Source organism: Lissotriton helveticus, chromosome 11 (genome assembly GCF_964261635.1).
Source record: "Lissotriton helveticus chromosome 11, aLisHel1.1, whole genome shotgun sequence".
In the NCBI taxonomy this organism is placed as follows: domain Eukaryota; kingdom Metazoa; phylum Chordata; class Amphibia; order Caudata; family Salamandridae; genus Lissotriton; species Lissotriton helveticus.
The window spans coordinates 465,181,248-465,195,801 of NC_136072.1; positions in this window are offsets into that span (position 1 = coordinate 465,181,248).

Below are 14,554 nucleotides of genomic sequence, written 5' to 3' on the forward strand. Positions count from 1 at the left end.
TATTGCATGTTCAGTGCTTGTTAATAAATGGCATCTGCTTGTAAGTCTCTCTCTCACAGCAACTTTACAAAGGGTAGTAAGTCTGCCATTACTGAAGAAATACAAGGGTTGCATTGGTGTCTGTTACTGCACGGTGCTGCAGAGGCAGCATCAATATGTTTTCATAACTGGTGTTACGCACTGAAGCGTGCTTTCTTAGAGGTACAGATAACTGTTATGAATATTTCAGTACGTGAGTGCGATAATGTGCTGCATCGCGAAATACTAAATAAGGCGAGACCGAATGCATTGCAAATGCTTCTTTTTTAATGGACATTTATTTATGTTTTTATGTGCACTTTTATGTTTTTTTAATTTCGAAAACCGAATAAAGGGCCATATTATCAAGCAAGGGCGATACATTATCGCCGCTTTTATCGGCAGGAAACTGCCGCTAAAGCGTAGATAATAGGCTTGATAATATGCCCTTGTGAATTCCCATAGAAGCCCAGGTTCTGGTGTTAACCTGGGCTTCTATGGGAATTCACAAGGGCATATAATCAAGTCCATTATCGCCGCTTTAGCGGCAGTTTCCTGCCCGAAAAAAGCAGCGATAATGTATCGCCCTTGCCTAATAATATGGCCCAAAGTACTTTAGAATTGATTTGTCTGTTTTTTACTTTGTCAGATAACAGTCATTTCATGTGCTGAAGAAAGTTCTGCTGCTGAAAAGCAACAGGCAATTAGGGGCATATTATCAACAACTAGCGATATTTATCGCTAAATAGGCTTAGCGGCATTTTTCTATCGCCGTGCATCACCGGATTTTATCGCAGAGATAACGTGCTATTAGCAGCATTTATCTCAAATGCGATAAAATATCCGGCGATAGCGGCGAAATGCGTGAATATCGCTGGAAATCCAGCGATATTCAGGCATTATCGCTAATAGGGTCTTAACCTGAATATCCACCTCCCATTGATATACAGGTTAAGAAGTGGTCTGAGCAGGCATTAGGTTTTGGCGATATTCACGCTTAGTGCAATTTTTTTACCGCTACGCCTGCGTTGATAATAGGTGATAGCGATGTTAGCGACTGCTTTCAGTCGCTAACAGGTTGGGTACGCCCACTTTGCATGTCATTAGCGATAAATATCGCTGATATGCAAAGCGGACCCCAAACCGCTTGCTATCACCTTAAAGCTGTCGCTAACTGATGTTAGCGACAGCTTGCTAATAGGGCGATGAAATTTGCAAAAGCGGCGATAATCTCATATCGCCCGCCTTGATAATATGCCCCCCAGTTTGCTAAATTCAGAGTGCAGTGAGCAATTACTGTCGGCATCTGGTGGTTCCTAGGCAACTGCACCAGTGAGATAATATTAATAAGACACAACTTAAGTCCCGAAGAATTTGACTTTCTGGCTTCTCCACCAACTGTGGTTGGTGCACGCCTCCCAGCTCTTATTATGACACCCCTCCAAGAGAGGCCACAAATGCTGGGCAGATGATGTACAACTGTGCTGCAGTCCTGTACCATCTACATAACGCCGTATGCACACTTTCCTTATGCTTTATGATGAAGCAGGCAGCGGTTCTGGGAAGTACTCTATATTGAGTGTTATTGCTATGTGGCATACTGTATCTGAGCTCCAAACCCTCGTTACCTCATAGTGGCAGAGTTTCTTAACATCGATCATACCACCCATTTGCCTTAAGCATCTTCAACATTGTCCATTTCCTGTCAAGACCAATATTGGAGTTCCATCAACAATCTTCCATACCAGCTTGAACCCCACCCCAGCACACACACTCGTCACTTACCCGTCATTCAACGTGGTCTATTTTTTGGGGATCAGTCAAATAAGTCAACATTTCTGCCCAAACATCAAGAACTTGTGTGACTTTGACGTCTTTCTGTGAGATCTTCATATGCTGTTTATTCGCCACTGCTCATTCCATCAAGTTCTTTTTCCACTGGGCAGCCCCTGGGCCAGTGGGGACCGCCCAAGGATTTACTATGCGCCTATTCGCTAAAACACATTTCATATTGTGACCCTTCTAGTAAGAGATCTCTTCGGTAAGCATTGTCCTATAGATTTCTCGAGCAGTGCACCTGTTGTCATCCTCAACCTTACATTTTATTTTCAAGCATGCAGTTAAAACATTTAATTTGAGGTGGTGGTTTCAGGTACTCAGCATCTGCACTTGTCAGCGCCGATACTTCTGCCAATACGCCACATGGTGGCGCTGTCTTCCTAATTTTAGAATGAGCACAACAACAGGTGTTTAATAATTCTATATACATTAAAAATGACTAACACCTGCCTCCCAAGCCGTTCTTATAGCTTTGGGCGGTCTGAAATAGTCCTACTTATGGAAGTGTCATGGTTAGTTGTTGGTATGGTTACTGGCAACGCTGGCAGAGGTAATGGGTGGTGCAAGCTGCAGTGGCCTCCTGACAAGGGCTCTGGCACTTCAATTTTTTTTACATTTTTTTTTTGTACAAATAAAGCACTGCAGTCAGGCACATAGGAGGTAAAATACAGCATTTCCGTCCTGCTTCAATTCCGGTAATTTTCTGTTTTTTTACCAACACCGTTGCCACCTTTATTTCTCCCATTTACCTGTCCCCTTGTCAGCTTTCCTGGCAGAAAGGTGGATGAAAGTGCTCCCCGGTGAACAAGGTCATTGGTTTTGCCACGAGTAAGAAAGCTGAGAGGGAATTAGCTTCTGAATGATCTCCCTGAGAGGAAGGGACCGCACCCTGAACCCCCCTGTCCCAAGGCTTGACAGGTGTATCCTTGTGGTGTGACGCCTGTCGAGGGGGATTGTTGTAAACCCCAGAGAGCAGCTTTCTCCAGCGAGCCCTTTCTGTGACGTCAGGCCGGCGTAACGGAGGAATACGTGCAACCAGTCCTCTCAAGTGTGCGTTCTCATCCAACCTAACCGCACACGTGGATAATACTACTAATCTCTGACCTGCACGCGCCCTGGCACGAGGGCCCATGCGGGATTACAAGGACATGACCCTTATTATATCATATCATACGGCACAGTATATGCTGTGTAAATTACAGGGCACATATTCTATTTTTATGCTTGCTTATTCTCTCTATTAATTGTAATCAAATGATTAATGTAATAAAGTATTTGTACTACTACTACAGGGCACTGTTTTAAGGCACCATACTTAATGGACTATACTGTCTTGACTTTACCATGTATTGAGGACAAATTTGAATAACCCACTTACCTGGAGAAAGGATGTGGCCTAACAGCCTGAGTTGCTGACTTTGAAACTGGGGTACTGCTAAGTTTGATCTCAACATTGGCTCGACATCCTGTGATTCTGGGCAAATCACTTAATCTCCCAGTGCCTACAAAAACGAATGTATCATTGTGTAATGTGACCGGTGCTCAAGCAAAGCCTATAATATCTATGGGTAAATCGCGCTATATAAAAACTGCAAAATAAAATCTGATACTAATATATACAAGTCACTCAATGTGAGTATTCCACTCATTCCTTGCCCATTAATCTGCTGCCCTCTCTGGAGAATGGCCTGCTGTTAAGGCTAAGGGTGTGTGTGAAGGACGGCCCTGAAAAATGATAGGCTGTGGGAATTACAAGCCTGTGCCCTACAATCCCCTTCTTCACTCTGTGGGAGCTAAACTCTTGACCATCCCACGCATCGAACACACGAGGGGGTAGATTATCAAACATTTTTAGGTGGGTTAGCGTTACAAAAGTGACGCTAACCTGCACAAAATGTTTTTAGGGGATGTTACATTCCAGCATAAAACTTCTTTTGTGCTGGAAAGTAACCTAAAAGTAGTGCAAAGCAGTGCTTCTATTACTTTGCGCCAAGGGGGCGTTGCATGGGTGGTACATGGGTGTTCCCATGCAACCACCCATGCCTTTTGATTCAAAACCCTATCTGCAAAGAATTGTAGACAGGGTTTAGCGCCAAAAGTTAATGCCACTTCAAGGGAGGTGCTAACAGGAGAAATGGTTTTATGTGCAGCAAACATACAGAGTGGGAAAAGCTTTTAAACGTATCTAGACATGGTATTTTGCAAAGGAAGGGTACCCTTCCTGTATAAAACCTATGCTCGACTCATGCACACACATGCACATGAGCTATGTCACTAAGATGTATGTGTGACGCTAGAGAGCGGAAATCAGCACCAAGAGCAGGGCTTTAAGTGGGGAAAAAACTGGGGGTGCTCTAAAAAGGGCGTAGCAAATTTCTTAAAGGGGTGTGGCCTATCCGAGTAGGGGCGTGGTCTAAATCAAGATAACTAGCAATGTGTGCTTAAGAAAATCATTAAGTCGCATCCAGCAAAGTATAATAAAATAGGCAAAAAAGTATATTTATTAAGTATAAGCCATAAAATACCAAACACTTTAAGAAAACATTTGCTATTTCCAAACTTAGAATTTAAAAACCATCTTCAATAAAGGATGTGTTATTAAATTTTGAGTTCAGGCAGAGGCGCAACTAGAGCCAAATTTCGGGGGGGGGGGGATGAATCTTTAACCGCATGCGCGCTAGCGAAATTCCGCTCCTGTGCTGAGATTTTTAAAACCGCACTTTACATGACGAGCTGGGCTCGTCATGAGCGTGCGAGGAGGCTACCTCATGACGAGCCCAGCTCGTCATGAGCGTCGAAGGGGTTAAGCAATAGTCAGAGTGGAGCTGCAGGGGCTCTTAGAAGGGGTGAGACAACAACAATTCTTCATTAATATGCAAATGGTCTTTTAAAGACCTGTGAAGTGCTCGGGTACGGCTGTGTGTGTGCCCGGGAAGCATCTCATCCCGGGCTGCCACACAGGATGGGGGGGCTGACGCCCCTTGAATCCAATGGGTGTTGCGCGCCTGAGTTCAGGGATACCAGATTCCATGTGTCTATCTTGCTGTTATGGGAAGATATGCAGGTAAACATGTCACACAGCATTCCTCATGTTATCCTATGGGCAAGATAGCCTTTCAATAGTGAAAAACGAAATTGGCAGTATTTCACTATCAAGACATTTTACCTACACTAGTAACACCAAACAAAAACCGGGACATCTTCCCACCCTACCTTGGACCTTTGAGGCCCAAAAATAGAGCCCCCCAGAGCCCCCTTTTGAGGCCCTCCCAAAAAAACTGGGGGGGGTGGCTTAGCCCCCCACAGACCCCCCCCCCCCACTTAAAGCCCTGGCCAAGAGAGTCATATCTCTGTATATATGGCGCTCTCCTGCTCCCTCCCTGTCAAGCAGTGCTTCTTTGGGTGTGGCGCTGCGTGTATTGTTTGAAAATCTGCCCCTTGTTTGGTGGCAGGTCCACCAGTTACTTGGCTCTTAAGCTTCGAAACCCACATCGCCTGCCGTTACTTGTTCCTTGCCTTTTTCATGTGGTAACTCTTACGTGTGCCTGTTTTCTGCTTGATCAGCACCAGGATATCTCGTTCGAGGTCACCGCTGGGCTACATCAAGCACTTTCACTCATTGGTTCCTTCATGTGTTGACCGTGTTCCATGTTTGAGTATTAACCGCATGCGCGCTATCGGTTTTCCCGCTGCGCGCTGCGTTTAAAAAAAAGCCGCGTTACATGACGAGCTAAGCTCGTCATGAGCGTACGAGCGTCGTTACTCATGACGAGTTCAGCTCGTCATGAGCGCGGAAGGGGTTAATAGCAGTCATGAGAGGGATTGTTAGGGAAAGTACCATTTTTTGGTTGTGGAGCGATGAAAGGACTGAATGGCTGCAAAATGCTTCCAATAGGATCAGGGAACTTAGGCACAGGCAAACCAATTGATTAACCAATCCTGTAGATACTGAATCCACAAATGAGCAACTATCCCACATATACTCACTGCCCCACTTTCCTGACATTCTTTTACCTGATTAACAACAAGCATTGAAAATGCAATAGGTCTCGCCTTTGATTAAGTTAAAGCCATTTGCTTTGCTAATGGTATTGTATAGCAAAGCAAATGGCTTTAAGTTAATAAAAGGCGAGACCTATTGCATTTTTAATGCTTGTTTTTTTTGATAAAAATACACAAAAAGACAACCTGTGACTGGGCTACAGGCCTGCAGCTGCAAGGCGATAATTTGATTCTACAGCGTCTCCCATCCCAACAAGTTTGGGCAGGGACGGTGGCACGGGAGGGAGGTAGATGGAGGGGTCTACTGCATCCCTCCTCTCCCTCCTTTTCCCATGCATCCTGTTCACAAGGGCAGAAGTTTATTTTCCAAGGACAGTGCGTTATGTGGGGTGGGTGAGGGTGAAGTACAGCTTCAACAAGGGCACCCACACTGTCTTTCCTCTCTTCACCCCCCTTAATAGCCTTGCCCATCACTTCAAGCTTAAATGTATTGTGAGGGTCACTGGAATTATGCGGCATGGGAGGATCAACTTATGCGGCGGAGATGTCTAACTTGTGTGGCCACAAAAGGCAAATTATTCGGCATAATGCTGCACATTTTGTTACAGTACTGCTTCTTTAGTCATTTTTACACATATTAACACTGTGCAAAGGTTTCACCTGATTAGGACCAGTTAAATACAGCAATAGGCAACAGTAAAGTGACTGGTCAAAGTTTGCAAAGGGCCGTCCCCTGCACAACAACACACTGCTGTGTTTTTAGTAACTTTTGTTCCTTGTAAGAGCTAGAAACTATTTTTAGTGATTACAGCAGATGGTGGATTATGCAGCAAATCCATAATTATGAGGTTAACGCTGCAGCCGCTAAACCTCATTATTCCATTGGCCCTGGATACAGTTATTGGATGGGAGACTGTCAAAGACAGGTTGTGGTGCGGACAAATTTGGAGGTGGAGGGGGGAGTCCATCATGTCTGTGTCCTCAGCACCCCTAACGACAATACTGAGGTGTAGGAAGGGTGGCATGGGGTCGACTGCAAGTAAATAAAATGCCCCACCCTTGCCACTGGAAGGAGCCGCTGGGGACAGGCGGAAGGGACGCCGGGGCAAGAAGGAGGGGGCACTGACCAGGGCAGGGAGACGGGCTAGAGAGGGGTGGAGAGGGTGAGAGGGCGGTCATAATAATAACAACTGTTAGGGGAGCAAAGGACAGCACAGACACCATAATGGATTAAATAAATATTTTAACAACTCTGGACCTCATTCCGCTTTGAGACTTTTGTTTTTTAACATAGTGTGCATATGTACAACAAGAGAGGTTGAAATGAGTAGCACAAAATTGTTACAGTAAGTACTTGTTCAAGAACAAAGCCATAATGCATGCGCTAACCCCCCAAAAAAAAGAAAACGGTGAGAGAACGGGGAATATGGATACAGGACGAAATACTACAATGACAGAAAAGAGGATAAATAGGAGGCAGAGGGCGAGAAAAACGAAAGATGGCAAAAAAAAAAACAAGCGTACACTGCATTCCACACGGAAACGCATGCAATAGTATAGTATGAGATGGTTTTAAAACAAAGTAGCATACAAGCATACAATGCCATTCCACACGGAAACGCATGCAATGGTTTAAAAAAAAGTGCAGCAAGTTAATATTAAGCCTACTGTTTGACGGCGCCAGTAACAGATCCATTCCACTAGCCCTGGCCTAACAAGGACAGGGTGGCAACCAGGAGGGGCTACAAACCGTCCGGGACAAGCAGCAAACTTGGATCGGAATAATAAGTGACGAGAAACGACGCATACCAATCTGATTTGGACGCAGAGCTAAGACACGACTTCGGAATCCGTATTGATTCCAAGAAGTCTTGCATGGCGAAGCAGCGCATGCGTTGCATTTGCCAGGCCGAGACCTAAAAAGAGAGTGTGTGTGTGTGTGTCTGTGTGTGTACGCTATTTGTTAAGTCAGATTATTTCTCTGACAGGGTCTCTTGCATAGATAATTGCTGCGAAAAATTCTGACCATACTTTAAAATGCATCGTTTGAATTTTCAAAATGCTAATTACGATTCCAGCTTATATGAGAAGGGAAGATAATGGGCGGAAACAGTTTTGTTGTGGTACAAAACCCCAACATTCCCTTCATTCTGACATGCTTTCCCTATGAAAATTCCTCCAGATAAAATTGGAGAATTCTGTACATGGAAAAATCTCTTGTGGGAATGAAACTACCACCCACTCGGACTTATGTGCTCTAATATCCTGGTATTTCTGCCCAACTCAGAGTGACGCAGTTGGGCATTCATGATACAAATGGTTGCCAACATTTCCTTGTAGCTATCTTTCAGAGAATTTTCATAGGTTTTCAACTTGCACATTCACCATTTACATCATGGCACTGCAAAGCTCCTGTGCTGAACTTGTTCCGGTGTCATTTCAGAAACCAGGACAGGTGCAGCAGCACCTGTACGTTGCCTGTATTTACTTACAGAAATAATTTTAATAGCACTATTTTATTTATTTTATAGCGCTACGTCGTGACATCATGAGGTCATTTGCATATTGTCTTACTTGGTCAGTCCCCCCACTTCTTTTTATAGGACTTGTGCCCTGCATAGACCCCACAGATTGAAGTCTTGAACACAGCCTTAAGGCACAGTACGGCCCTGGAAATGCATCCGCATGTAAGCAGATTTGTAATCAGCTTAACATTCCCTCACAGCCCGTCCTTCAGTCACTACATTCATAGTTCTCTAATCTCCGAACGACCTAAAATGGAAGGTAAAAGGAGTAGTGTTGTCTGTCTGACCCAGGACAGGATTGAAGCTCGGGGATATGGAAGGCTGGACATCCCAGGTGGGAGCCGGTATATGGAGGGCTGGACACCTCAGGAGGGAGATGGTATATGGAGGGCCGGACCCTCAGGAGGGACACAGTATATGGAGGGCCGTACCCTTCAGGAAGGAGACGGTATATGGATGGCCGTACCCTTTAGGAGGGACACGGTATATGTAGGGCCAGACCCCTCAGGAGGGACACAGTATAAGGAGGGCTGAACCCCTCAGGAGGGAGACGGTACATGGAGGTCTGGACCCCTCAGGAGGGAGACGGTATATGGAGGGTTGGACCCCTCAGGAGGGAGACAGTATATGGAGGGCGGTATATGGAGGGCTGGACCTCTCAGGAGTGAGACGGTATATGGAGGGCCGGACCCCTCAGGAGGGAGACAGTATATGGAGGGCCGTACTCCTCAGGAGGGACACAGTATATCGAGGGCCAGACCCCTCAGGAGGGACACGATATATGGAGGGCTGGACCTCTCAGGAGGGAGACGGTATATGGAGGGCTGGACCCCTCAGGGGGGAGACCGTATATGGAGGGCCGGACCCCTAAGGAGGGAGATGGTATATGGAGGGATGGACCCCTCGGGAGGGAGACGGTATATGTAGGGCTGAACCCCTCAGGAGGGAGATGGTATATTGAGGGCCGTACCCCTCGGAAGGGAGACGGTATATGGTGGGACAGACCTCTCAGAAAGGAGACCGTATATGGAGGGCTGGACCCCTCAAGAGGGAGTCAGTATATGGAGGGCTGGACCCCTCGGGAGGGAGATGGTATATGGAGGGCTGGACCCCTCGGGAGGGAGACAGTATATGAAGGGACGGACCCCTCAGGAGAGAGACGGTATATGGAGGGCTGGACCCCTCAGGAGAGAGCGTATATGCAGGGAAAACCCCTCAGGAAGGAACAGTATATGGAGGGCCGGACCACTCAGGAGGGAGACGGTATATGAACGGCTGAACCCCTCCGGAGGGAGACGGTGTATGGAGGGCCCGACCCCTCAGGAGAGAGACGGTATATGGAGGGCCGGACCCCTCAGTAGGGAGACGGTATATGGAGGGATGGATACCTCAGGAGGGAGATGGTATATGGAGGGCCGGACCCCTCAGGAGGGAGATGGTATATGGAGGGCCGGACCCTCAGGAGGGACACAGTATATGGAGGGCCGTACCCTTCAGGAAGGAGACGGTATATGGATGGCCGTACCCTTTAGGAGGGACACGGTATATGTAGGGCCAGACCCCTCAGGAGGGACACAGTATAAGGAGGGCTGAACCCCTCAGGAGGGAGACGGTACATGGAGGTCTGGACCCCTCAGGAGGGAGACGGTATATGGAGGGTTGGACCCCTCAGGAGGGAGACAGTATATGGAGGGCGGTATATGGAGGGCCGGACCCCTCAGGAGGGACACAGTATATCGAGGGCCAGACCCCTCAGGAGGGACACGATATATGAAGGGCTGGACCTCTCAGGAGGGAGACGGTATATGGAGGGCTGGACCCCTCAGGAGGGAGACGGTATATGGAGGGCCAGACCCCTCAGGAGGGAGACCGCATGAAGAGAGGAGGAAGGAATTCAGCTCGTCTCACCCCCTGTGTAGATTACTGCTACCAGCATGCCCGTGCAGCAAAGCAGAGAGACTGCAGTGAGGGAGTACAGTGCCTGCCATCTGAGACGTGACATCAAGTGAGTCAGCTGCAGGCCTGGCACCATATTCCATCTTGGTGTTTGCCTTATTAATCAATCAACTATTTCCCACAGACACATAATGGTAAAGCCCTTTGATATATCAGGCCAGAGGGAGATACAAGATTGGGAATTAAAATTCAGTAAGTTTAATGCAATATTTAGAACAAGTAGTGTCCCAATTTGCTGTCAGCTGGGTTATTTTCAGTAGGGTAGGTTGGAACAGGTACCCAACCACTGTATAATTATTAGCATTTAGGTTACAGTTTTAAAAATATAGGCCGGAACACCTGCACTTCAATGTATAGTGCCTACTAGCTTGTAAGATTACCCACTGTCTTATGATCTAGATTGATTCTCCGACCGCAAGACCAATTGGCCCCTCTCTTCTCTTTGCATAGCTATAACATACATACATACATACATACATACGCCAGAGGGGAAACATCCTTTACAACGCAACTAACACAACGCACTACCATTACAACAAAACTTTTACAATGCAGGATCCATTACAACGCATGCCATTACAACGCAGCTGCTATTACATCGCATGTCATTACAACGTAAGTTGTAAAAGTTTCGTTGTAATGGTGTGCGTTGGAAATGTATGCGTTGTAACATCATACATCCCACCAGAGTGCTGAGCATCAAATACATCACTATCATCATAATCTTTTTTATACACAGTCAAAATAGTCCATAAGAATATCGACACAATAAAAGCACTTTCTTTACAATAAAATGCACAATGTATGTTGGATTTTAAAAAATATGTATACAAATATGCCATTAAGTTTCTTCAATTTGTTAAGTTATAAAATTGTACCAGAAGTCATCAATAAAGGTATAGCATGATAATGAGTATGCTATGAAATAATTTGATTTAATATGAGCCAGTTTAGTACCCCAAGAGTGCAAAGGAACACAAAATATAAGCTATTACAGCCTAGGTAAAAGAGAAATTTGTAAGATTCAAGATTTTTTACAAACTGCTTCTGTTACAGAAAAGCTTAGAGCCTCTGGATAAGTTCAAGTACATTTTCAGAAATAAGTTCAAATAGGTTTTCCAGGTTCATGTCCTGCTCTTCCAAGCAGCATGAATATAAGCTGATACGCCCAAAACGATTTTCTTGTTGTCTGTAATCATACAAAAGGCTAATGTCTCCTTACACAATCTGATTTTATGTTTAAGAAAGAACGGACGTAGAATTTCTGATGCCTAACGTATGCTGACAGAGGAACAATGCTCATGGAGTTGGGTTTGGACCCAGCACTTGTAAATTTCCTAGCCTATTTGCACAGAGATCTGACTGCATCAGTGCGTATGACAATGGATGGAAAATGCACCGCTGGGTTTAGATCAGCTAGAGGGGTAAGAACGGGGTGCATCCTAGCCCCCATGTTGTTTTCTTTGTATATCAACTCATTATATTCAATTCTATCAACTGCTACACCAGATATACCTAGCATGGGAGGGTTCCCCCTGCCCGTACTGATGTATGCCGATGACACGGTCCTTATTTCTAGAACCCCAAATGGATTACAGCTGCTTCTTGACTCATTTGGGATTTTTATGCAGAAATTAGACCTGGTAGTAAATATGGAAAAGTCACACGTTATGTCACTGGGGAAAGGAAAGAAAACCACAAAAACCTTGCGATGTAACGGTGTAATACTGTCCAAAGTTAAAACATTCACATACCTAGGCGTAATATTCGATGACCTGGGCACCTGGACTCCCCAGATTACAAATAAAGCGTTGGCTGTGCGCAGGTCGTTTGCAGCCATATTGAATTTCGGTAAAAGACTGGGAGGGAAACCCACAGAAGCCATACTCACCCTGTATAGAGCCAAAACTTTGGCCCTAGCAAGATATGGGGCTGGGATCTGGGGCTATAAGGATCTTGCCCCAATTCAGAAAGAAGAGAACAAATCCATGCGTTCTCTATTGGGTTTACCACAGTCTACCCCCTCCTTTGCTGTCCACACGGAACTAGGGCTAGGTTATATTGAGGATGCACTTAATATAGCCCCTCTACTTCTTTGGGTGAAATTATGGCTGAATCCTAGTCTGACTTTAAATCGCAAAATTATCAGCGATTGTATGGGGAGAGATAGAGCCAAAGACATAAAATGGTTGAAACATATTAAAATCGTAGCTACACAATTGGGCCGCCCGGAATTATACTTTAACCCCGAAAGCCTGTGTAAAGATGATGTCACATGGATAAAAGTTCAATTTATGAATTATAGAAATATCCATCGTGAAGCTCTGGAAATTGAGAAAACTATAGTAAGGGCACACTACACAGTAATATCAACCATGACAATTCAGCCTTATTTGATTGTAGTGAACAGGCCATATCATCGATGGCTATTGACGAAATTCCGTTTTAACCAGATGCATCTTTTATTAGGTGAATATCTGAAATGGAGTATGCCTAGGGATAATGCTCCTTGTAAATGTGATGGCTTCTCAGATCAAGACCTGATACACTTTGTCTTTTTTTGTCCCTTTTTTGTTGAGGGAAGGAAAAAATATATCATACCACTTCTGAGGGACAAGGGATTTATGCAAGTGAAACCTGCATTGTTGTTTTTACAACTTATGGAGACCCCTATTGTGATGTTCGGGGTTGCTAATTTCTTGGTAGCATCGATGCGAGCTAAACGGCATAGAGTGTTGAATACTGCAATGATGGAATGTATTCTGGAGTAGCCCAAGTTTAGATTTAACTTTATCCTGTTAAGAGTTGTTCATTTACTTTCTCTCTGTTGTGATCAAGCTTTTAGGATGAAGTAATAAGGCAAATGAAACTACTTATAATTGTAATATGATGGTTTTAGGGTATATGAATTATTTTTAAATGATAACTGTTTCTGACTTTTTCCTACTCAATTGTTCTTAACCGTTTTTAATCAATTGCTTATAACTGAATTGCATTGTTGATTAGTGTTTGTATGTGTTTTTTTGTATAATTGTGTACGTAGTATACTTTTATGATTTTAAAATAATCAAATAAAGTATTTTTGACTCTGACTCTGACTCTACAGCGTTTAGCTACCTGAAGGTTTCCCAGCGCTAGAGAACGCAGAAGGATGAAAGGCTAAGCAATAGAAGTGGTAAGGGGACTATTGATTGAAGAGCAAGGTTTTTAAATCTTTACGGAATTTAAGATAGTATTGTTCAGTACGTAAATGATAGGGGAGAGAGTTCTAGAGTGAGGGAGACAGGTAGGAAAAGGAGCGTCCACCCATACTGGCTCGTCTGATCCAAGGGACTTGGAATTTGTGTTGATTGGAGGATCGAAGAAGGCGGGAGGGGCGATAGTGGTGTACTAAGGCCTTTAGATAATGGGGTGCTACACCGGAGTTAATCTTATGCATGTAGCACAATGCTTTAAATTTGGTACGATTGTCAATTCGGAGCCAGTGAAGGTCACGTAGTGAAGCTGAGATAGCAGTTCTATTGGGAAGTTTGCAGATTAATCTAGCAGCAGAGTTCTGTATGACCTGTAGCCTGTGCAGCACTTCCTTGCTTGCTCCCAAGTACAGAACATTACCATAATCCAGTCTAGATGTTATGAGGGCTTGGATTACAGTTTTTTGGGTGGACAAAAGGAGCATCCAGAGAATTTTCCTAAGCCATTTTAAAATGGCAAAGCAAGTGGAGGCTACTTTGACCACTTGTTGCTTCATTGTCAGTTGGTCATCGACAATGACGCCAAGATTGCGGGCGGATTGAGCTGGGAGCGGGGGGAACCCATCTGCGACGGCCAATGTTGGGGGCCCCAGAGGGTTTTGTTGTTACCGAAGAGGACGAGTTTAGTTATTCCACCATTAAGTGTTAACTTATTGGCATGCATCCAGTCAGCAATGTTTATTAGTCCAGATCGGAGCACTGAGGTATTGGAAGTTGTTTTAGAAGAAAGTGAGAAGATGATCTGAGTGTCATCGGCGTAGGAATATACAGTGAGCCCGGCTTGCTCAGCTATCATAGCCAGAGGGCTAACGTATATGTTAAGGAGCAAGGGGCTCAGTATGGAGCCTTGAGGGACTCCATACTGAGATACATGAGTTTTGCAATTGGAAGTAGGGGAAAAAACTTGGAAAGTCCTGTTCGATAGGAAGCTGGATAGCCACTTGAGTGCTGGGCTAGTGA